We start from the raw sequence: 25,143 nt of genomic DNA, 5'->3' as shown, positions 1-25,143 counted from the left end.
TGTTTACCCTGATTACCATCCTAAAAGTAAAAAAACAAACAGTACATACTTACCTACAGCCGTCTGTCCTCCAGCGCTGTGCTCTGCTCTCCTCCTGCTCTGGCTGTGAGCGTCGGTCAGCCGGAAAGCAGAGCGGTGACGTCACCGCTCTGCTTTCTGGCTGCCCGGCGCTCACAGCCAGACCAGAGAAGCAGAGCGCCGAGGACAGACAGCGGAAGGTAAGTATGTAGCGTTTGTTTTTTTACTTTTTAGGATGGTAACCAGGGTAAACATCGGGTTACTAAGCGCGGCCCTGCGCTTAGTTACCCAATGTTTACCCTGGTTACCGGGGACCTCGGGATCGTTGGTCGCTGGAGAGCTGTCTGTGTGACAGCTCTCCAGCGACCAAACAGCGACGCTGCAGCGATCCGGATCGTTGTCGGTATCGCTGCAGCGTCGCTAAGTGTGACGGTACCTTAAGTCATGTGGCAAAGCTTGTTAAAGGATCGCTATTGACGTTAGGATCGCTGCTTCTAATAGGTGGTGCTGGAGTCTCTGTCCTCCTCCTCTCTGAAGAGGCTTTTTCGATATTTCTGAGTAATTCATACTGAGCCTTTCTGCTTTTATTGCTTCAGAAATGAAAGAAGTGTCCAAGGTAATGTATGGCCTTTGTCGAGCTATGGTTGCAATTTTCAGAGGTGTGAATGTTTGTAATGTGTGAATAATATGCATGCAGTGGAGCTGTGTACTTGTGGGCAGCAGAGCTTTGTGAGTGTAATGTATAGCAGTATAATTCTAAAAATGAACTAAAGATTACTATTTATACTTACACCTCCGATGGCTTCTCAGAATGCACACATATTCTTCATATGCAAACTACCTGTGTGGAACTGTCAACCTTGTGTCATGATTTACTCTCAGGAGTGCACTGCTCCCCAGCCTCCTGGCTTCCTGGGGGTGAGGCAATGTGCTCTTGAATGATTGACAGGTCAGACCAGTGGCATGGTTCTGGACCATACAAAGCGTTCTCAGATGCTGCAAGCTGAGGCAGTTGAGACAGCTCTCCCTCTGCATCTACAAAGGAGCTCTACAAAACTGATAGGTGGATCTCTTCCCATTCATTTCTATTGGTAAAACAATTTGCTTTTCATATGTTCACTGTTTTGACAGGTTTTTTTCTGCTTCATATTTTGAAAAATGCCTGGTGGAAAAATAAATGAATATCACTTCGTTGAAGGGGTTTCTGATATGATAAAATCTGGCTTCCAAAAATGCTTTAGGAAAAAACTGACTACTCCAACAATCTTCAAAAATGTTCGAAACTGCTTCACGAAAAGCTTTGGGAAATGAAAAACTCCTCTGAAAAGTTTGCAAAAAAACAAATATTTCCCAGAGCAGATTCCATTACAAAAAATCATTCTTTTTGACCACGTAAAAAAGTTCACAAAGCCTAAGGCTGCGTGTCCACGATCAGGATGGCCGGCGGTATCGTCAGAGCGGCTTTTCCGCTCTGCGCTAAGCCCCGCCCCCTTCTGGGACGCGATGATGCCGGATGTGTTCACAGCACACATCCGGCATCATCGCACCCATCGCATAGGGCCCTGTGCTATATCTTGCGGCGACGCAGCGTCGCCGCAAGATATACGGACATGCTGCGATCTGAAAAGACGCGCAGCATGTCCGGAGTCGCAGGGCCGCCGCGTGCGTGTTGATACGCATAGTGGAGACGGGATTTCATTAAATCCCCTCCACTATGCTGTAACATCTGGACGCTGCGTGTCTGACGCTGCGGCTCTATGCAGCGTCAGACACGCAGCGTTTTCTGCACGTGGAAACATACCCTTAGGTTCTCCAGGCATTCTCCTGAAGTGGAAAGATGAGAATTTTTCAATCGACTGATTATAAAACTTCATGATATTTTACATGATATTTTACACTTAACATATAACTGTCAATGATTTCCACCACTTTTTGATTGTCTGAACATTTTTCAAATAGAAAGTTTGTCTTTTGTCCAAAGTACTTAGTCTGTCCATGAGTCTTTTACAGCGCCACTTTCTGATTATTATTTTGCATTAGTTCTTGTAAGCTAACGCAAGGACTAGTGTTGAGCATTCCGATACCGCAAGTATCGGGTATCGGCCGATACTTGCGGTATCGGAATTCTGATACCGATTTCCGATACTTCCCGCGTATCGGATACCGGAATCGGAAGTTCCCAGAATTCAAACTGCACACAGCAGCCAATGAGGAATGAATGGAAGTGTGGGCACATCCTGTTTAGCATGGTGGGCATGTAAGTACTGACAAGGCTGTGATTGGCTGCTGAAATGATGTCACTCTGCACTATAAAAAACGCTGCCGCCAGTTTGCGCTCACTCTGCTGTGATTTCAGTTAGGGACAGGACGCTGTGTTCTAACTGAGGGCCAGTTGAGATAGCTAATTGCTTTATTTTGCTTTCCCAAGGCTAATTTAGCAAAACGCTGTGTGTTGTTCACTGTTCACCTTGCTCTTGCCTTGCAGCGCTGTTTTAACAGCGTTCTGCAAGGTCTCTGTGTGTGTGTGTGTGCAGCTCACTCTGTAGTCTGTGTGCAGCCATATACCCGGTTGTATTCAGCTCAGGGGGGGATCACACTGCCTCATACAGTTCTATCCATTGTCCTTTTTTGCTCATAGTGCAGCCTGCTGCACATTTTTTCTAAAATTTCCTATTAGTGTTTTTCCACCCGTCTCCAGCTAAATTGTGGAAAAACACTACATAGGATAACCTAGAGGGGGGTTTTTGGGCCTTGCAGCGCCATTTACGGCTGTCTGCACGGTCTCCGTGTGAGCGCAGCTCGCCCTGTAGTCTGTGTGCAGCCACAGCCGGTTGTATTCAGCTCAGGGTAAGTCACTGCCTCATACCGTGAAAAAACTTTTCCCTTTTTTCAAATAGTGCAGCCTGCTGAAAATTTTTTTAAAAATTTCCTGTTAGTGTCTTTCCACCCGTCTCCAGCTAAATAGTGGAAAAACACTACATAGGATAACCTAGAGGAGGGTTTTTGGGCCTTGCAGCGCCGTTTACGGCTGTCTGCACGGTCCCCGTGTGAGTTAAAGTCGCTCTGTAGCCTGATCTGCAGGGAAAAAAAAAGTAAAGTTCACCAAACACCACTTAACACTTGTATAGGCCAAATTTTATAAATAATAAAGTCTAGTCCACACTTTACAACATTAGTGTTTCTTACACCTGTTAGGAGGAGCATTTCAGGAATAAGCACACTAAGGCCTTAGTACTTTTCTGCTTATCTTTATCTGTCAACCAAGATGAAGAGGGCAGGGAGTAAGGCACGTGGGCGTGGGCGCAGAGCAGGGAGAGGAGCAGGGAGAGGACGTGGTGATTCTGTGCCTGCTGCGGGCACCGGTGACTCATCATCACTCAGTTTCAGCAGGGAACAGTCCTTCATGCGCAGATTTGTCGGAGAGCGCCGTGCACCGCTGCTGCGTGAAGATCAAATTGAAGCCGTTGTTGGATGGATGGCAGCTAACGCATCGGCATCGACTTCAATTAGTGCCACATCCTCTCAGGCACAGACCACTGGAGAGCAGCCATCTGTCTCTTCACCACCTGCCAAATTGGCCAGGCAGTCAGAGAGCCCAGGACAGGAGCCGTCTCTACTTCTGTTCTCTGAATCTCTTGGCTTGGAAACAGGGGGCCAGCCAAGCAGCATTGGAGAAATGGAAGAAAAGGCAGTGTGCAGTGATGCCCAACAGCTTTGTCTCTCTGACTCTGAAGAGGCGGGTGGGCCAGTGTTATGAACAGGTGATTCAGAACCACAATGGACCTGGTGGTTACGAGCACAGAAAATGACCTGATAGTTGCTAATCACATAGGACGAGCTCTGAGACGTGGGAACTCTGCTGACCACAATTCCTAATCCTATCATACCACACTAAAGGTAGCCGTGGAGCGTTCCTGACCAGACCTAGACACCTCGGCACAGCCTGAGAAACTAGCTAGCCCTGAAGATAGAAAAATAAGCCTACCTTGCCTCAGAGAAATTCCCCAAAGGAAAAGGCAGCCCCCCACATATAATGACTGTGAGTAAGATGAAAATACAAACATAGGGATGAAATAGATTTTAGCAAAGTGAGGCCCGACTTACTGAATAGACCGAGGATAGGAAAGATAGCTTTGCAGTCAGCACAAAAACCTACAAACAACCACGCAGAGGGGGCAAAAAGACCCTCCGCACCGACTAACGGTACGGAGGTGCTCCCTCTGCGTCTCAGAGCTTCCAGCAAGCAAGAAAAACCAATATAGCAAGCTGGACAGAAAAAATAGCAAACAAAAGTAACACAAGCAGAACTTAGCTTATGCAGGGCAGACAGGCCACAAGAACGATCCAGGAGAAAGCAAGACCAATACTGGAACATTGACTGGAGGCCAGGAACAAAGAACTAGGTGGAGTTAAATAGAGCAGCACCTAACGACTTAACCTCGTCACCTGAGGAAGGAAACTCAGAAGCCGCAGCCCCACTCACATCCACCAGAGGAAGCTCATAGACAGAACCAGCCGAAGTACCACTCATGACCACAGGAGGGAGCTTGACCACAGAATTCACAACAGTACCCCCCCCTTGAGGAGGGGTCACCGAACCCTCACCAGAGCCCCCAGGCCGACCAGGATGAGCCAAATGAAAGGCACGAACCAGATCGGCCGCATGAACATCAGAGGCAAAGACCCAGGAATTATCTTCCTGACCATAACCCTTCCACTTAACCAGGTACTGGAGTTTTCGTCTCGAAATACGAGAATCTAAAATCTTCTCCACTATATACTCCAACTCCCCCTCAACCAAAACCGGGGCAGGAGGATCAACGGATGGAACCACAGGTGCCACGTATCTCCGCAACAATGACCTATGGAATACGTTATGGATGGAAAAAGAAGCTGGAAGGGTCAAACGAAAAGACACAGGGTTAAGAACCTCAGAAATCCTATACGGACCAATGAAACGAGGCTTAAACTTAGGAGAGGAAACTTTCATAGGAATATAACGAGATGACAACCAAACCAAATCCCCAACACAAAGTCGGGGACCCACACAGCGCCTGCGGTTAGCGAAACGTTGAGCCTTCTCCTGAGACAATGTCAAATTGTCCACCGCATGAGTCCAAATCTGCTGCAACCTATCCACCACAGTATCCACACCAGGACAGTCCGAAGACTCAACCTGCCCTGAAGAGAAACGAGGATGGAAACCAGAATTGCAGAAAAACGGCGAAACCAAAGTAGCCGAGCTGGCCCGATTATTAAGGGCGAACTCAGCCAAAGGCAAAAAGGACACCCAATCATCCTGATCGGCAGAAACAAAACATCTCAGATATGTTTCCAAGGTCTGATTGGTTCGTTCAGTCTGGCCATTTGTCTGAGGATGGAAAGCCGAGGAAAAAGACAAATCAATGCCCATCCTAGCACAAAAGGCTCCCCAAAACCTCGAAACAAACTGGGCACCTCTGTCAGAAACGATGTTCTCCGGAATGCCATGTAAACGAACCACATGCTGGAAGAACAATGGCACCAAATCAGAGGAGGAAGGCAATTTAGACAAGGGTACCAAATGGACCATCTTAGAGAAGCGATCACAAACAACCCAAATGACCGACATTTTTTGAGAGACGGAGAGATCCGAAATAAAATCCATAGAGATATGTGTCCATGGCCTCTTCGGGACTGGCAAGGGCAAAAGCAAACCACTGGCACGAGAACAGCAGGGCTTAGCCCGAGCACAAATCCCACAGGACTGCACAAACGAACGCACATCCCGTGACAGAGACGGCCACCAAAAGGATCTAGCCACCAAATCTCTGGTACCAAAGATTCCAGGATGACCAGCCAACACCGAACAATGAACCTCAGAGATAACTCTACTCGTCCATTTATCAGGGACAAACAGTTTCTCCGCTGGGCAACGGTCAGGTCTATTAGCCTGAAATTTTTGCAGCACCCGCCGCAAATCAGGGGAGATGGCAGACAAAATTACCCCCTCTTTGAGAATACCCGCCGGCTCAGACAAACCCGGAGAGTCGGGCACAAAACTCCTAGACAGGGCATCCGCCTTCACATTTTTAGAGCCCGGAAGGTACGAAACCACAAAGTCAAAATGGGAGAAAAACAGCGACCAACGAGCCTGTCTAGGATTCAACCGTTTGGCAGACTCAAGATAAGTCAAGTTCTTGTGATCAGTCAAGACCACCACGCGATGCTTAGCTCCTTCAAGCCAATGACGCCACTCCTCGAATGCCCACTTCATGGCCAGCAACTCTCGATTGCCAACATCATAATTACGCTCAGCAGGCGAAAACTTCCTGGAAAAGAAGGCGCATGGTTTCATCACCGAGCCGTCAGAACTTCTTTGCGACAAAACAGCCCCTGCTCCAATCTCAGAAGCATCATCCTCGACCTGGAACGGGAGCGAAACATCTGGTTGGCACAACACAGGGGCAGAAGAAAAACAACGCTTCAACTCTTGAAAAGCTTCCACAGCAGCAGAAGACCAATTGACCACATCAGCACCCTTCTTGGTTAAATCAGTCAACGGTTTAGCAATACTAGAAAAATTATTGATGAAGCGACGATAAAAATTAGCAAAGCCCAGGAACTTTTGCAGACTCTTCAGAGATGTCGGCTGAGTCCAATCATAAATGGCCTGAACTTTAACAGGGTCCATCTCGATAGTAGAAGGGGAAAAAATGAAACCCAAAAACAAAACCTTCTGAACACCAAAGAGACACTTTGACCCCTTCACAAACAAATAATTTGCACGCAGGACCTGGAACACCATTCTGACCTGCTTCACGTGAGACTCCCAATCATCCGAGAAGACCAAAATATCATCCAAGTATACAATCAGGAATTTATCCAGGTACTCTCGGAAGATGTCATGCATAAAGGACTGAAACACCGATGGAGCATTAGAAAGCCCGAATGGCATAACCAGGTACTCAAAATGGCCCTCGGGCGTATTAAATGCTGTTTTCCATTCATCGCCCTGTTTAATACGCACAAGATTATACGCACCACGAAGATCTATCTTGGTGAACCAACTAGCCCCCTTAATCCGAGCAAACAAATCAGACAGCAGCGGCAAGGGGTACTGAAATTTGACCGTGATTTTATTTAGAAGGCGGTAATCAATATAAGGTCTCAGCGAACCATCCTTCTTGGCCACAAAAAAGAACCCTGCTCCCAATGGCGACGACGACGGGCGAATATGACCCTTCTCCAAGGATTCTTTTACGTAACTCCACATAGCGGCGTGCTCAGGCACAGACAAATTAAACAGTCGACCTTTAGGAAACGTACTACCAGGAATAAAATCGATAGCACAATCACAATCCCTATGCTGAGGTAGGGCACTGGACTTGGGCTCATCAAATACATCCCAGTAATCCGACAAGAACTCTGGGACCTCAGAAGGGGTGGATGATGAAATAGACAAAAATGGAACATCACCATGTACCCCCTGACAACCCCAGCTGGACACAGACTTAGATTTCCAATCCAATACTGGGTTATGGACTTGTAGCCATGGCAACCCCAACACGACCACATCATGCAGATTATACAACACCAAAAAGCGAATATCCTCCTGATGCGCAGGAGCCATGCACATGGTCAGCTGGGTCCAGTACTGAGGCTTATTCTTGGCCAAAGGCGTAGCATCAATTCCTCTCAATGGAATAGGATACTGCAAGGGCTCCAAGAAAAACCCACAGCGCCTAGCATACTCCAAGTCCACCAAATTCAGGGCAGCGCCTGAATCCACAAATGCCATGACAGAATAGGATGACAAAGAGCAGATCAAAGTAACGGACAAAAGAAATTTCGACTGTACCGTACCAATGGTGGCAGACCTAGCGAACCGCTTAGTGCGCTTAGGACAATCGGAGATAGCATGAGTGGAATCACCACAGTAAAAACACAGCCCATTCTGACGTCTGTGTTCTTGCCGTTCAGCTCTGGTCAAAGTCCTATCGCACTGCATAGGCTCAGGTTTATGCTCAGGTAATACCGCCAAATGGTGCACAGTTTTACGCTCACGCAAGCGTCGATCGATCTGAATGGCCAAAGACATAGACTCATTCAGACCAGCAGGCATAGGAAATCCCACCATGACATCCTTAAGGGCTTCAGAGAGACCCTTTCTGAAAATCGCTGCCAGAGCACATTCATTCCATTGAGTGAGCACAGACCACTTCCTAAATTTCTGACAATATATCTCTACCTCATCCTGACCCTGACACAGAGCCAACAATTTTTTCTCTGCCTGATCCACTGAATTAGGTTCATCATACAGCAATCCGAGCACCAGAAAAAACGCATCAATATTACATAATGAAGGATCTCCTGGCGCAAGGGAAAATGCCCAGTCTTGAGGGTCGCCACGTAATAAAGAAATAATGATCTTAACTTGTTGTACTGGGTCACCAGAGGAGCGGGGTTTCAAAGCCAGAAACAGTTTGCAATTATTTTTGAAATTCAGAAATTTTGCTCTATCTCCAGAAAATAGCTCAGGAATAGGAATTCTAGGTTCTAACATAGATTTCTGAACCATAATGTCTTGAATTTTTTGTACTCTTGCAGTGAGATTATCCACACAAGAAGACAGACCTTTAATGTCCATCACTACACCTGTGTCCTGAACCACCCAAAAGTCTAGGGGAAGAGAAAGACAAAACACAGTGCAAAGAAAAAAAATGGTCTCAGAACTTCTCTTTTCCCTCTATTGAGAAGCATTAGTACTTTGGGCCTCCAGTACTGTTATGAACAGGTGATTCAGAACCACAATGGACCTGGTGGTTACGAGCACAGAAAATGACCTGATAGTTGCTAATCACATAGGACAAGCTCTGAGACATGGGAACTCTGCTGACCACAATTCCTAATCCTATCATACCACACTAAAGGTAGCCGTGGAGCGTTCCTGACCAGACCTAGACGCCTCGGCACAGCCTGAGAAACTAGCTAGCCCTGAAGATAGAAAAATAAGCCTACCTTGCCTCAGAGAAATTTCCCAAAGGAAAAGGCAGCCCCCCACATATAATGACTGTGAGTAAGATGAAAATACAAACATAGGGATGAAATAGATTTTAGCAAAGTGAGGCCCGACTTACTGAATAGACCGAGGATAGGAAAGATAGCTTTGCAGTCAGCACAAAAACCTACAAACAACCACGCAGAGGGGGCAAAAAGACCCTCCGCACCGACTAACGGTACGGAGGTGCTCCCTCTGCGTCTCAGAGCTTCCAGCAAGCAAGAAAAACCAATATAGCAAGCTGGACAGAAAAAATAGCAAACAAAAGTAACACAAGCAGAACTTAGCTTATGCAGGGCAGACAGGCCACAAGAACGATCCAGGAGAAAGCAAGACCAATACTGGAACATTGACTGGAGGCCAGGAACAAAGAACTAGGTGGAGTTAAATAGAGCAGCACCTAACGACTTAACCTCGTCACCTGAGGAAGGAAACTCAGAAGCCGCAGCCCCACTCACATCCACCAGAGGAAGCTCATAGACAGAACCAGCCGAAGTACCACTCATGACCACAGGAGCGAGCTTGATCACAGAATTCACAACAGGCCAGTGCCTGCGGTGACCACAACGCAGTACGCATCTGATGATGAAACTCAGGTGCCGCTTTCTGGTGCATACTGTGCTGCCGAGACTACCCAGGAGGAGCAGTTGGTGGCAGAGGGTAGTGGAGATGATGAGGTCGTTGACCCATCGTGGCGTGAGGAACAGGAAGGTGGTGGGAGCAGCTCTGAGGAAGAGATTCCCCTTACGGGCCAAAGAGGGAGAGGGACGGGGAAGACTGCGGAGCCTGTAGCCTCCACTTTGGCACCCGTTAGGAGCCTGTCTCTTTCAAAAGCCAAAAAGGGCGCTCCCAAGACTTGCAGTGCCTGGTCCTTTTTTGACACAGTTGCAGATGACATTTGTTTTGTCAAATGCAAGCTGTGTCATCAGAAAGTCAAAAGAGGGAAAAGTGTCAGCAACCTCAATACCACAAATATGTGGAAACATGTGCAGACCAGGCATGCGGTGGAGTTACAAAAACACACTGAAGACGTAGGCCAACCAACAGCGGCAGCTACCACCTCTTCAGCTCGTGTTGCCTCTTCCTCCAGCTCACGCACAGCTGGTTTGGCTTCCTCCCAGGGTCGCCATGGAAGAACCTCTGGCACTGTTGTCCAGAGACCTAGTGTAATTCCACCCACAGCACCACATTCCCAGTCATCCTCACACTCCCAGTCTACTCTACAGCCATCGGTAGTACAGGCATGGGAGAAAAGGCGGGCATTCTCGGCCAACCACCCCCGAGCACAGGCTCTGAATGCAGGCATTGCCAAACTTCTGTCCCTGGAAATGCTCTCATTCAGGCTGGTGGAGACTGACAGCTTCCGTGACTTGATGGCATTGGCAGTCCCACAGTACAAGGTGCCCAGCCGCTTTTACTTCGGCAGGCAAGCTGTCCCTGCCCTGCACAAGCATGTGGAGGGACACATAAAACACGCGCTACTGAACGCCGTCAGTAGCAAGGTCCACCTCACCACCGATGCGTGGACCAGTCAACATGGACAGGGGTGATACATTTCCCTCACTGCCCATTGGGTTAATGTTGTTGAGCCAGGTACAGATCGTGCGAGTGGCGCAGGACGTGTCCTGCCCACTCCAAGGATTGCAGGAATCCAGTCTGTATGCATTGACTCCTCCTCATACACAAGTTCCTCAGAATCATCGCTGCAGGAGCCGTCACAGTCCACCTCCACAAGGACCCGTGAACGTTTACCTATGACCGACATGAGCACAGCCGTGGCCAAACGTCAACAGGCCGTCTTGAAACTAGTTTCATTGGGGAATCGAAGCCACACAGCGCAGGAGCTCTGGAATGCCATCAAGCAGGAGAGCGATGTGTGGTTAGTGCCAGCGAATCTCCAGCCAGGCATGGTAGTGTGTGACAATGGCCGAAATCTGGTGGCAGCTTTGGCCATTGGCAACCTCACTCACATCCCATGTCTGGCACATGTGCTCAATTTGGTTGTGCAGAGTTTTCTGAGGGACTATCCGGATCTTGATGCACTGCTGCACAAGGTCCGCCTAGAGTGTGCTCACTTGCGGCGTTCCAGCTTGGCAAGATCCCGCATTGCTGCTCTGCAGCGCCGATTCCGCCTTCCGGAACACCGCATCATATGTGACCTACCTACCAGGTGGAATTCCACGTTACATATGTTGGAGCGGTTGTGTGAGCAGCAGCAAGCAGTAATGGAGTACCAGCTGCATCAGGCGCTAAAAAGTCGCAGTCAGCGCCGATCAGACTTCACAACCACAGAGTGGGCCACTATGAAGGACGTCTGCCAGGTTTTGCGTCCTTTCGATTATTCCACGCGGATGGCAAGTGCAGATGATGCACTAGTCAGCATGACTGTCCCCCTTATCTGCCTGCTTCAACAAACTTTGCAAACGTTAAGGGATGATGTTGTGGAAGAGGTGGAGGATGAGGAGTCACCTTTTCCATCAGCTTCTGGAGAATCAGCGCCACGTGGTTCCTCACAAAGGGGTACGCAGGGGCCACTTTGTGAGGAGGATGAGGAGGAGTCAATGGAGGAGGAAGAGCTCCGTCCAGAGGAGGGAGTGAGACAATTGTCCAGTGGTCAGTGTGTACAGCAAGGGTGGGGTGATGACGAGCGGGCAGAGATCATGTCTCAAGCAGGGGACAGCGTTTCTGGGCCAGTTGGCAGTCTGCAGCACATGGTGGATTTCATGCTGCAGTGCCTGAGAAACGACCGCCGCATCGACCACATTCTCAACATGCCTGATTATTGGGTGTTCACCCTCCTCGATCCTCGCTACCGGGACAACGTCCAAAACCTCATCCCAGCGTTGACCCGGGAGCGTAAAATGCGGGAGTACCACGACACACTGGTGAATTCCATCATCTTCTCCAGTCCAACTGAGAGGAGTGCTGCTAGTGCTTTACAAAGCAGCTCAGTGCGTCGAGGCAGTGGGGGAGGCTCTGCACAAAGAGGGAGCAGAAGCAGTGCCTCTGCCCAAGGCAAGCCCAGTATGGCACAACTGTGGCAAACTTTTGTGTGCCCGCCCCAAATGTCTACACCATCACCGGCGGCTCCAGTCAGCAGGAGGCAATGGCTTGCCCTCTTACTGTACTCCCAGACGGCTCTTCCCCGTTCAAGTTTTGGGTCTCTAAGCTGGATACATGGCCAGAGCTAAGCCAGTATGCATTGGAGGTGCTGGCTTGCCCTGCGGCTAGTGTCTTATCGGAACGTGTCTTTAGTGCCGCAGGTGGTGTACTAACAGACCGTCGCATGCGACTATCCTCCGATAACGTTGACCGGCTTACTTTCCTGAAAATGAACCAGGCCTAGATCTTGCAGGAATTTGCCACTCCTCTGCCTGATTAAGCAATTGGGTGTCATCCAGGTCTCCTGATGTGTTCATCTTTCTACCACCTGAACTGCTATTCCTGGGCTCCAACACCGCCAGTTGCGGCTCAGAAGTGCAGGCTGCACAGTCAAAACATACGACCCAGTGTTATTGGGTTTCAGTAACGTCAGCTGATCCCCAGCTGTGTAGCCGGCAATGTGTCCTGCGACCGCCACGCTGGCACAACAACCTAAATGTAAGGGAACCTGTCCCACCCCCCCCACCCCCCCGGCGTTTGTTACTGAAAGAGCCATCTTGTGCAGCAGTAATGTTGCACAAGGAAAAGGTAGCTCTTTTAGTTTAGCTCCTTGCACACGCAGAACTTAACACTTATAAAATGTGTTCACTGATACCGTTATACCATCCTGGAGCTGGGACTTTCCTTCATAATGTGACGCAGCACAGCCGTCATTCCTACCCCCTTGGTGCCATGCGCTGCCTCCTCAGCGTTGTTTTAAGCTGTCACGGAGCCTGCGCTGTTCTGTTATCCCTTGGCCATGGCCAATTTGCGCTGCCTGTCTTCTGACATAATTTGGTGTCAGGCTGGCTGCGCCTGTGCGCCCGCGCTGCCCGAGAACCCGCCTCGCAGTGTCTTCTGATTGAATCACACTGCGAGCCTGGGATCCATGGGCATGCGCAGTGCATATCTTCACCTCGGGCTCTTGCTCATCTCCCTCCGCCTTCTTTAGACTGTGCGCCGTCAGCTGATCCCTAATAGCATGCCACGGCCGTGACGCCACACAGTCTGAAGAAGAGGGAAGGAGGGGAGTGAGAGGCGAGGATATGCACTGTGCATGCCCATGGATCCAAGGCCCGCAGTGGGATTACATTAGACGACACTGCGAGGTGAGATCTGAAGCAGCGTGGACGCACAGGCACTGACAGCCTGACACCAAATTATGTCAGAAGACAGGCAGCGAAAATTGGGCATGGCCAAGGGATAACAGACCAGCGCAGGATTCTTGACAGCTTAAAACAACGCTGAGGAGGCAGCGCACGGCACCAAGGGGATAGGAATGACAGCTGTGCTGCGTCCCATTACGAAGGAAATTTCCACCTCCGGGACGGTTTTACGGTATAAGGGGACACATTTTTAGTGTTTACTTCTGTGTTTGCAAGGAGCATAATTAAAAGAGCAACCTTTTCCTTTTGCATCCTTAGTGCTGCACAAGATGGCTCTTTCAGCTACAAACGTCTTGGGGGGGTTAAAGGTTCCCTTTCAACTTGCTCCAATCAGGCTTCGGCCTACACTCTGTTCCTCTGCTCCTCCTGCTGTCCCTGGGCTCTAACACCGCCAGTTGGTGCCTGGAAGTGCTGTCTGCACAGTCAACAGTCGCTCCTCTGTTATTGGGGTTCAGTAACGTCAGCTGATCCCCAGCTGTGTGTGCGGCAATACCTCCAATCTGCTCCTCCTGCTGTCCCTGGGCTCTAACACCGCCAGTTGGTGCCTGGAAGTGCTGTCTGCACAGTCAACAGTCGCTCCTCTGTTATTGGGGTTCAGTAACGTCAGCTGATCCCCAGCTGTGTATCCGGCAATGTGTCATGCGACCGCCACGCTGGCACAACAAAAATGTAAGGGAACCTGTCCCGCACCCCCCCCTCACACCCTAGGCGTTTGTTACTGAAAGAGCCACCTTGTGCAGCACTAATACTGCACAAGGAAAAGGTCGCTCTTGAAATTATGCTCCTTGGAAATGCTGAACTACACACTCATGTAATGTGTCCCCTCACACCGTCCAACCGTCCCGGAGGTGGGACTTTCCTTTGTAATGTGACGCAGCACAGCCGTCATTCCTACCCCCTTGGCTCCGTGCGCTGCCTCCTTAGCGTTGTTTGATTCCGTCATGGACCCTGCGCTGTTATGTTATCCCTTGGCCATGCACAGTTTGCGCTGCCCGTCCTCTGACATCATTTGTTGTCGTCCTGGCTGCGCCTGTGCGTCCACGCTGCCCGAAATGCCACCTCGCAGTGTCGTCTAATGTGATCCCACAGTGGGCCTGGTATCCATGGCCATGCGCAGTGCATATACTAGCCTCTCACTCCCCTTCTTCACGCTTCTTCAGACTAGGCGGCGTCAGCTGATCCCTAATAGCATGCCACGGCCGCGACGCCGCACAGTCTGAAGAAGCAGGAAGGAGGTGAGTGAGAGGCGATGATATGCACTGCGCATGCCCATGGATCCCTGGCCCGCAGTGGGATTACATTAGATGACACTGCGAGGTTGGATCTCGGGCAGCTTTGACGCACAGGCACTGCCAGCCTGACACCTAAATGATGTCAGAAGACGGGCACCGCTAACTGTGCATGGCCAAGGGATAACATTACAGCGCGGGCTCCGTGACAGAACCAAACAACGTTGAGGAGGTGGCGCACGGCACCAAGGGGGTTGGAATGACGGCTGTGCTGTGTCACATTACAAAGGAAAGTCCCACTTCCGGGACGGTTTAACGGTGTGAGGGGACACATTATATGAGTGTGTACTTCAGCGTTTGCAAGGAGCATAATTTTAGGAGCCACCATTTTCCATGTGCAGTATTACTGCTGTACAAGATGGCTCTTTCAGCAACAAATGCCTGGGGGGGGGTTAAAGGTTCCCTTTCAACTTGCTCCACTGCAGGCTTCGGCCTACACTCTGCTCCTCTTTGATTCCCTGGGTTTCAACACTGTCAGTTGCCACCTGGAAGTGTTGTCTACACAGAAAAAACACTAGCTGATGTGTCAGTGGGGTTCGGCACCGCCAGCTGTTCCCCTGCTGTGTAGTCGGCAACGTGTCCAGCACAAGCCACGCTGGCACAACAGAACAAAAGCTGCCACCAGTGCAGGCTTCGGCCTACACTCTGCTCCTCTCCGCCTCCTGCTGACCCTGGGCTCTAACACCGCCAGTTTTTGCCCGGACGTGCTAGCTGCACAGAGAAAAACACCAGTCAATGTGTCAGTGGGGTTCAGCACCGCCAGCTGTTCCCCTGCTGTGTAGCTGGCAACGTGTCCTGCAAACGCCATGCAGGCACCTGAACTGAAATTAAAGGGAACCTGCCCCCACCCCCCCAGGTGTTTCTATGTATAACAGCCACCTTGTATAGCAGTACTGCTGCATTTGTACAAGGTGGCTGACTTTTTCTCCTTGCCCACGTTGAATTTAACACATACAAAATGTGTCTCATTACAGACCATTACAATGTCCCTGAGGTGTGACTTTCCTTTTTAATGACACGCAGCACCCCCCTTGGTAGCGCTGCCCGTCTTCTGACGTCATTGGTTGGCTGCCTGTGCCTGTGCGTCCGCCCTGCCCGACACAACCCCCCTCGTTGTCTCATATATTTTGACTGCGAGGGTGTGATTGATGGGCATGTGCAGTGCATATGTTCGCCTGTCTTAACTCATCTCCTTCCGCCTTCTTCAGACTGTGCGGCCTCATGGCCTTGGCAGCCGATAAGGGATCAGCTGAGGCCGCCCAGTCTGAAGCAGGTGTAAGGACATGTGTGAGCGGCGAACATATTTACTGCGCAAGGCCACAAATCCCAGCTCTGCAGTGTGACTTTATTAAAAGACACTGCAGGTCTGGGATTCATGGCCATTGGTAACCGCACCGGCCAACATGAAATGAGGTGAGAAGACAGGCAGCGCTCACAGCGCATGGCCAAGGGATCACAATAGCGCAGACTCCTGTACAGCATATAACAACGCTCAGGAGGCTGCACCCAGCACCAAGGCGTTATTTATGTGCACCTGTGCTGCGTCTCCTTAAAAACACCAGTCACACCTCAAATACAGTTCTACTGTACAATGGGCAAAATTGTGTACGTCTTTCATTCTGCGTGTGCAATGAGCAAAATTTAAAGAGCAACCTTTCACTTGTGGAGCATTACTGCTGCACAAGGTGTGGCTCTTCAACATTGTAACACCTGAGGGTGGGTTAAAGGTTACCTTTGAAATTGGTTCAATTAGGCTTCGGCCTACACTCTGCTCCTCTCCTCCTCCTGCTGACCCTGGACTCTAACACCGCCAGTTTTTGCCCGGATGTGCTAGCTGCACAGAGAAAAACACCAGCCAATGTGTTAGTGGGGTTAAGCACCGCCAGCTGTTCCCCCGCTGTGTAGCCGGCATCGTGTCCTGCAAACGCAACGCAGACACAAAGCTGCTTCCAGTGCAGGCTTCGGCCTACACTATGCTCCCCCTGCTTACCCTTTGCTCCAACACCGCTAGTTGGGGCTCTAGGAAGACAATCTTGAATAGGCAACGCATCCGGGTTCCAGCACCGCCAGCTGGTTCTCGGGCAGTGTTTTTGTCACGGGTACTCCCTCGTGCCCAGCCTGGTTCCAGCACCGTCAGCTGTTTCCGGGTAGTGTCAAGCTCACTGAGACGCCTATGCTTGCCCCGTCGTGTTGTGGTCGGGTTAGCCAACTCCAGGGTGCCTCCAGTTTAGGAGCTTCCTATGTGGGCTGCGTGAATTGGCAGTCAAGGCTGGTTCTGTAGTGCCAGTAGGCCAAGCTCCCCCTGAAGGACTGTTGGGGTTCGGTAACTGCGGGTGCCTCGCGGCCTAGCTGTTCTCTCCTCTCCTGTGGACCTTCTGGTCCACCACCTGGTTCCAGCACCATCAGCTGGTTCCGGGCAGAGCCTTTGGCTTAGGTGCCTCCTCCTGGGTATCCGAGTTCCGCCAACGCCAGGCGGTCCTTGGTAGTGCTTTTAAGCGCGGGCACCTACAGCTTAGTAACCGGGTTCCAGCACCGTCAGCTGGTCCTCGGTGCCATTGGCTCTTGCACACTGGGGCAACGCATCCGTGTTCCAGCACGACCAGCTGGTTCCCGGCAGTGTTTTTGTCACGGGTACTCCCTCGTGCACAGCCTGGTTCCAGCACTGTCAGCTGTTTCCGGGTACTGTCAAGCTCACTGAGACGCCTATGCTTGCCCCGTCGTGTTGTGGTCGGGTTAGCCAACTCCAGGGTGCCTCCAGTTTAGGAGCTTCCTATGTGGGCTGCGTGAATTGGCAGTCAAGGCTGGTTCTGTAGTGCCAGTAGGCCAAGCTCCCCCTGTAGGACTGTTGAGGTTCGGTAACTGCGGCTGCCTCGCGGCCTAGCTGTTCTCTCCTCTCCTGTGGACCTTCTGGTCCACCACCTGGTTCCAGCACCGTCAGCTGGTTCCGGGCAGAGCCTTTGGCTTAGGTGCCTCCTCCTGGGTATCCAAGTTCCGCCAACGCCAGGTGGTCCTTGGTAGTGCTTTTAAGCGCGGGCACCTACAGCTTAATAACCGGGTTCCAGCACCGTCAGCTGGTCCTCGGTGCCATTGGCTCTTGCACACTGGGGCAACGCATCCATGTTCCAGCACCGCCAGCTGGTTCCCGGCAGTGTTTTTGTCACGGGTACTCCCTCGTGCCCAGCCTGGTTCCAGCACCGTCAGCTGTTTCCGGGTACTGTCAAGCTCACTGAGACGCCTATGCTTGCCCGGTCGTGATGTGGTCGGGTTAGCCAACTCCAGGGTGCCTCCAGTTTAGGAGCTTCCTATGTGGGCTGCGTGAATTGGCAGTCAAGGCTGGTTCTGTAGTGCCAGTAGGCCAAGCTCCCCCTGTAGGACTGTTGGGGTTCGGTAACTGCCGCTGCCTCGCGGCCTAGCTGTTCTCTCCTCTCCTGTGGACCTTCTGGTCCACCACCTGGTTCCAGCACCGTCAGCTGGTTCCGGGCAGAGCCTTTGGCTTAGGTGCCTCCTCCTGGGTATCCGAGTTCCGCCAACGCCAGGCGGTCCTTGGTAGTGCTTTTAAGCGTGGGCACCTACAGCTTAGTAATCGGGTTCCAGCACCGTCAGCTGGTCCTCGGTGCCATTGGCTCTTGCACACTGGGGCAACGCATCCGTGTTCCAGCACCGCCAGCTGGTTCCCGGCAGTGTTTTTGTCACGGGTACTCCCTCGTGCCCAGCCTGGTTCCAGCACCGTCAGCTGTTTCCGGGTACTGTCAAGCTCACTGAGACGCCTATGCTTGCCCCGTCGTGTTGTGGTCGGGTTAGCCAACTCCAGGGTGCCTCCAGTTTAGGAGCTTCCTATGTGGGCTGCGTGAATTGGCAGTCAAGGCTGGTTCTGTAGTGCCAGTAGGCCAAGCTCCCCCTGTAGGACTGTTGGGGTTCGGTAGCTGTGGCTGCCTCGCGGCCTAGCTGTTCTCTCCTCTCCTGTGGACCTTCTGGTCCACCACCTGGTTCCAGCACCGTCAGCTGGTTCCGGGCATAGCCTTTGGCTTAGGTGCCTCCACCTGGGTATCCGAGTTCCGCCAACGCCAGGCGGTCCTTGGTAGTGCTTTTAAGTGCGGGCACCTACAGCTTAGTAACCGGGTTCCAGCACCGTCAGCTGGTCCTCGGTGCCATTGGCTCTTGCACACTGGGGCAACGCATCCGTGTTCCAGCACCGCCAGCTGGTTCCCGGCAGTGTTTTTGTCACGGGTACTCCCTCGTGCCCAGTCTGGTTCCAGCCCCATCAGCTGTTTCCGGGTACTGTCAAGCTCACTGAGACGCCTATGCTTGCCCCGTCGTGTTGTGGTCGGGTTAGCCAACTCCAGGGTGCCTCCAGTTTAGGAGCTTCCTATGTGGGCTGCGTGAATTGGCAGTCAAGGCTGGTTCTGTAGTGCCAGTAGGCCAAGCTCCCCCTGTAGTACTGTTTGGGTTCGGTAACTGCGGCTGCCTCGCGGCCTAGCTGTTCTTTCCTCTCCTGTGGACCTTCTGGTCCACCACCTGGTTCCAGCACCATCAGCTGGTTCCGGGCAGAGCCTTTGGCTTAGGTGCCTCCTCCTGGGTATCCGAGTTCCGCCAACGCCAGGCAGTCCTTGGTAGTGCTTTTAAGCGCGGGCACCTACAGCTTAGTAACTGGGTTCCAGCACCGTCAGCTGGTCCTCGGTGCCATTGGCTCTTGCACACTGGGGCAACGCATCCGGGTTCCAGCACCGCCAGCTGGTTCCCGGCAGTGTTTTTGTCACGGGTACTCCCTCGTGCCCAGCCTGGTTCCAGCACCGTCAGCTGTTTCCGGATAGTGTCAAGCTCACTGAGACGCCTATGCTTGCCCCGTCGTGTTGTGGTCGGGTTAGCCAACTCCAGGGTGCCTCCAGTTTAGGAGCTTCCTATGTGGGCTGCGTGAATTGGCAGTCAAGGCTGGTTCTGTAGTGCCAGTAGGCCAAGCTCCCCCTGTAGGACTGTTGGGGTTCGGTAACTGCGGCTGCCTCGTGGCCTAGCTGTTCTCTCCTCTCCTGTGGACCTTCTGGTCCACCACCTGGTTCCAGCACCGTCAGCTGGTTCTCGGCAGTGTCTTTTGCTCTTGTACCTTCTGCTCCCCATCCTGTTCCAGTAACGTCAGCTGGTTCCGGGCAGAGCCTTTGGCTTAGGTGCCTCCTTCTGGGTATCCAAGTTCCACCAACGTCAGGTGGTCCTTGGTAGTGCTTTCAGGCACGGGTACCTCCTGCTTAGTAACCGGGTTCCAGTAACGTCAGCTGGTCCTTGGTAGTTCCATTGGCTCTTGGACCTTCGGCTACCCATCCGGGTTCCAGTACCGTCAGCTGGTTCTCGGCAGTGTCTTTTGCTCTTGTACCTTCTGCTCCCCATCCTGGTTCCAGTAACGTCAGCTGGTTCCGGGCAGAGCCTTTGGCTTAGGTGCCTCCTTTTGGGTATCCGAGTTCTGCCAACGTCAGGCGGTCCTTGGTAGTGCTTTTTAGCACGGGTACCTCCTGCTTAGTAACCGGGTTCCAGTAACATCAGCTGGTCCTCGGTAGTTCCATTGGCTCTTGAACCTTTGGGTAGCCATCCGAGTTCCAGTTTCCTCAGCTGGTTCTCGGCATTTTCTCAGCCTTCTTGTACCTTCTGCTACATTTCCAAGTTGAAGACCCTAAAGACGACGACCCGGAAGACCACCCCTAAGATGACGACGACACCAGAGACGACAACCAGTGAGATGACGACGACCCTGGAGATGACGACCCTGAAGACCACCCCGATGACGACGACGACGACGGCGGGGACGACGACGGCGGAGACTACGACAGCGGAGACGACGACCCTGGAGACGACGACCCTAGAGACGACGACATGGAAGACCGAGAAGCAGAAGAACAAGAGGCTGCAGAACAAAGAGCAGAAGAACATTAAGCATAACACTTAATATCAGAGCAAAAGATATTATCTAAATTATATGCAGAAGAAGACTAAGCAGTGTATGGGGGTGAGTCCGTTCCTCCTCGTGGTGCCCCTGGATAAAGCCTGATGCTGCAGGCCAAACTGAACGCGGACAAATGTAACTTTTGTGACAGGCAGAACGGAAGGTGTAATCTTCAAACTTTTATAGATAACAACTACGGCAATGCCTGTCACAAATGAGAATATGATGAAGAAGTAGAATAGGAAGAATAATAATAGTTGAATAAAATGAATATGAAGAATGTAATCCAAAAAAATAATAGGTAGAAGATGAAGAAGAAGATGAATAAGGTGAAGAAGAAGTTGATGTCAAAGATGCTGATGATGATGAAGATGAAAGTGTGGGAAAAGTAAAAAAAAAAGAGGGGGAAGGGCGTGGAATAGTGAAACATCAATATCTGACAAAATTAAAAAAAATTTACATAGTCAATATCTTTGTCACTCCGAACGTCTTTTAAAAAAAAAAAAAATCATGCTATTCTATTTGATTGGGCTAAACCTCTATGCCTTTAATGTCTCCGCCACCTCCCCAAATACATCCTGCATTATTCTTAGTTGTTTTCCTTCAGGTAGAATGAACCTACAAGGAAAGAAAGGGTTTATTTTAATTCCGATATTTTGGTCCCATTGACTTGCATTGGGATCGGGTATCGGTATCGGCGATATCCGATATTTTTTGAATATCGGCCGATCCAATCCGATACCGATACTTTCCGATATCGCAAGGTATCGCTCAACACTAGCAGGGACTCAAACATAAACAGAGAAAAGGTAGAATGGAAAAAGAACTTGAACCTGAATCTGGCCTGAAGCAGTGTTCACACCATGTACTTGTGATATGTTTTTTTCTTTTTGCTGCAATTTTAGTACATTTCTTGACAAAAAAACTTAAATGAGGTCTGCATGGTATAAACACAGCCTAAATGAATTTATGTACTGCACATTTGTTGCAGAAATTTTTGCTGCTGAAAACCTGTTTCTCCAACGGTTTAATGAAATAATCACAGAAAATTAGCCTCATTATTCACATCTTCCCTCATCCAAAGGGAACTTTCATGCTAAGCAACGCAGAGAAGAGCTCATAATGGATGAAGACAGTGATTAAGATGAAGCATCCTGTATCTATTGGTGCAATATCTCAACTTTGCCCTATGTTCTGCTCTAAATAACCAGCATGATCAATGCAATGCCAATTGTCCTATATGTATTAGAGGAATATTGTACTCATATGTAAACTCCGGAATTAAATACAGACAGTCATAAATCAAAATAGATGCTTTGCATAACATGAAACAAATGAGCCACTGTGAAGTGCTTTTCCCATAAATAATGCTGTGTGCATGTATATTATATGTCTGGATAACAAACAGAATAATTCATCTGTGAACCCTGTCATGCACAGTGTACATGTGAGGTTATTAAAATATTAAGCCATGTGACTCTTCCATAGAAAATGCATTTCACTGCTGCCTGGGTCATTAACACTTCACTGTTCATTCATCTATAGCAATTTGTTCCTAATGACATTTTCACATTCAGTTTCAGAAAACAGTTTCTGGTGAGGTCACCCAATGTGCCATTTGAAAAAAAAACAGAAATAAGGTGCCGACATGCAATTAATAGAAAATATGACACTTATTTTGATGTTCCACAACAGTTTTATCACTGCTGTATTACTATAATAATTCTATCTCTGCTCCTTAAGAGCGATCCATATGTTTTGTACTGTTAATAAGAGCTTCAACTCAACCCACAAATAACAAGTCCCCACTCAGGTCCGTCACCTGTTAAAGGAAGTCTAGGCGTTTCCACGTTACTGGTAGCACAAAGGCTCTGGAAAAACAACATGGCTCCCCCCCCCCAAAAAAAAAAAAAAATTCAGCTATATCTCCACTCCCGCTCCCTTCTGAGCCTCATAGTGTGACTAAACTACAGCTATCCAAGAAGTACAGCTAGCATTCACATGTTTGGCATTACAGTAGCAAGAAGACCCACTTAATGTATGGGTGCGTGTCTCCAGAAGCACAAGCTTGGCACAATGCATGGGCACCACAATCTATTGGTTACTACAATGGCATATTTGGAGTTTTCACATTGCAATATCCACTGCGTGTTTGTGTCTGGAAATCACCTATGGAGACAAAGTCATTACTGCACCTGTAAATGAATTCCCAGAGGGGTGTAGTTTCCAAAAAATTGGATAACTTGTGGGGTTTTCTGCTGTTCTTTTGCAAAATGTCCACTCCAAAAATCAAAAAGCGCTCCTTTTTCCCCCAGCCCTGTCATATGGCCAAACAATACAGTTACATATGGGGTATTGTCACATTCAACAGAAATTGTGCAACACATTATGTGGTTCATTGAGAGGTGTAGCTTGTACAATGGGGTCAATTAGTTCAACTGGCACCTCAGAGGCTCTGCAAATGTGACATGGCACCCTCAAACCATACCAGTGAAATCTCAACTCCAACTCCTTCCCTTCTGACCCCAAATAGTAGTTTCCGACCACATATGGGGTATCATCATACTCATGAAAAATTGCACAACAAATTGTATGGTCCATTTTCTCTTTTTATCATTGCTAATATGAAAAAAATGGGGCTAAAGTAAAATTTATATGGAAAATAACAAATTTTTCATATTTTGCTTCCACTTTGTTTTAATTTCTGAAGCACCTTAAGGGTTAAAAAAAATTTTACCGTATATACTCGAGAATAAGCCGAGATTTTCAGCCCAAATTTTTGGGCTGAAAGTGCCCCTCTCGGCTTATACTCGAGTCACGGTGGGCGGCAGGGTCGGCGGGTGAGGGGGAGAGGGCGCTGAGGCATACTTACCCAGTCCTGGCACTCCTGACGCTGCCCCTGCCTGTCACACTGTCTCCGGGTGCCGCAGCTCTTCCTGTCAGCGGTCACGTGGGACCGCTCATTAGAGAAATGAATATGGACTCCACTCCCATAGGGGTGGAGCCACATAGTCATTCCTCTGAGCGGTGCCAGTGACCGCTGACAGGAAGAGCTGCGGAACCCGGAGACAGTGTCACAGGCAGGGGCAGCGTCAGGAGCGCCGGGACTAGGTGAGTATTTTATATTCACCTGTCCGCGTTCCACACGCCGGGCGTCGCTCCATCTTCCCAGCGCCGCTCTGTCTTCCCGAAGTCTCTGCACTTTGACTGTGCAGGTCAGAGAGCGCGATGACGCATATAGTGTGCACGGCACCCTCTGCCTGATCAGTCAGTGCAGAGAGACGCCGGGACGAGATGCCGGGAGCTGCAATCAAGAGAGGTGAGTATGGCTTTTTTTTTTATTATTGCAGCAGCAGCAATGGCAGAGCTTTATAAGGAGCATATATGGGGCAAGAATGAACGGTGCACAGCTTTAAAAGGAGCATATATGGGGCAAGAATGAACGGTGCACAGCTTTATAAGGAGCATATATGGGGCGAGAATGAACGGTGCACAGCTTTATAAGGAGCATATATGGGGCAAGAATGAACGGTGCACAGCTTTATAAGGAGCATATATGGGGCAATAATGAACGGTGCAGAGCACTATATGGCACAGCTATGGGGCAATAATGAACGGTGCAGAGCACTATATGGCACAGCTATGGGGCAATAATGAACGGTGCAGAGCACTATATGGCACAGCTATGGGGCAATAATGAACGGTGCAGAGCACTATATGGCACAGCTATGGGGCAATAATGAACGGTGCAGAGCACTATATGGCACAGCTATGGGGCCATAAGGAACGGTGCAGTGCACTATATGGCACAGCTATGGGGCAATAATGAACGGTGCAGAGCACTACAGTCATGGCCAAAATTTTTGAGAATGACACCAAAATTATATTTTCACATGATCTGCTCCCCTCTGGTTTTTATTAGTGTTTTTCTGATGTTTATGTCACATACAGAAATATAATTGCAATCATATTAGGAGTACCAATAGGTTATATTGACAGTTAGAATGAGTTAATGCAGCAAGTCAATATTTGCAGTGTTGACCCTTCTTCTTCAAGACCTCTGCAATTCTCCCTGGCATGCTCTCAATCAACTTCTGGACCAAATCCTGACTGATAGCAGTCCATTCTTGCATAATCAATGCTTGCATTTTGCCAGAATTTGTTGGTTTTTGTTTGTCCACCCGACTCTTGATTATTGACCACAAGTTCTCAATGGGATTAAGATCTGGGGAGTTTCCAGGCCATGAACCCAAAATCTCTATGTTTTGTTCCATGAGCCATTTAGTTATCACCTTTGCTTTATGGCAAGGTGCTCCATCATGCTGGAAAAGGCATTGTTGGGCGCCAAACTGCTCTTGGACGGTTGGGAGAAGTTGCTTTTGGAGGACATTCTGGTACCATTCTTTATTCATGGCTGTGTTTTTAGGCAAGACTGTGAGTGAGCCGATTCCCTTAGTCCGATCCCGCAGCTGAAACAGTTTTAAGATACGGTCCTGGCGCTTGCTGGTCTTTATGGGTCGGCTTATACTCGGGTCGGCTTATACTCGAGTATATACGGTACAT

Source organism: Ranitomeya imitator, chromosome 3, assembly GCF_032444005.1.
Source record: "Ranitomeya imitator isolate aRanImi1 chromosome 3, aRanImi1.pri, whole genome shotgun sequence".
Classification (NCBI taxonomy): Eukaryota; Metazoa; Chordata; class Amphibia; order Anura; family Dendrobatidae; genus Ranitomeya; species Ranitomeya imitator.
The sequence above is the reverse complement of the archived record's forward strand: the minus strand, read 5'-3'. Positions refer to the sequence as shown.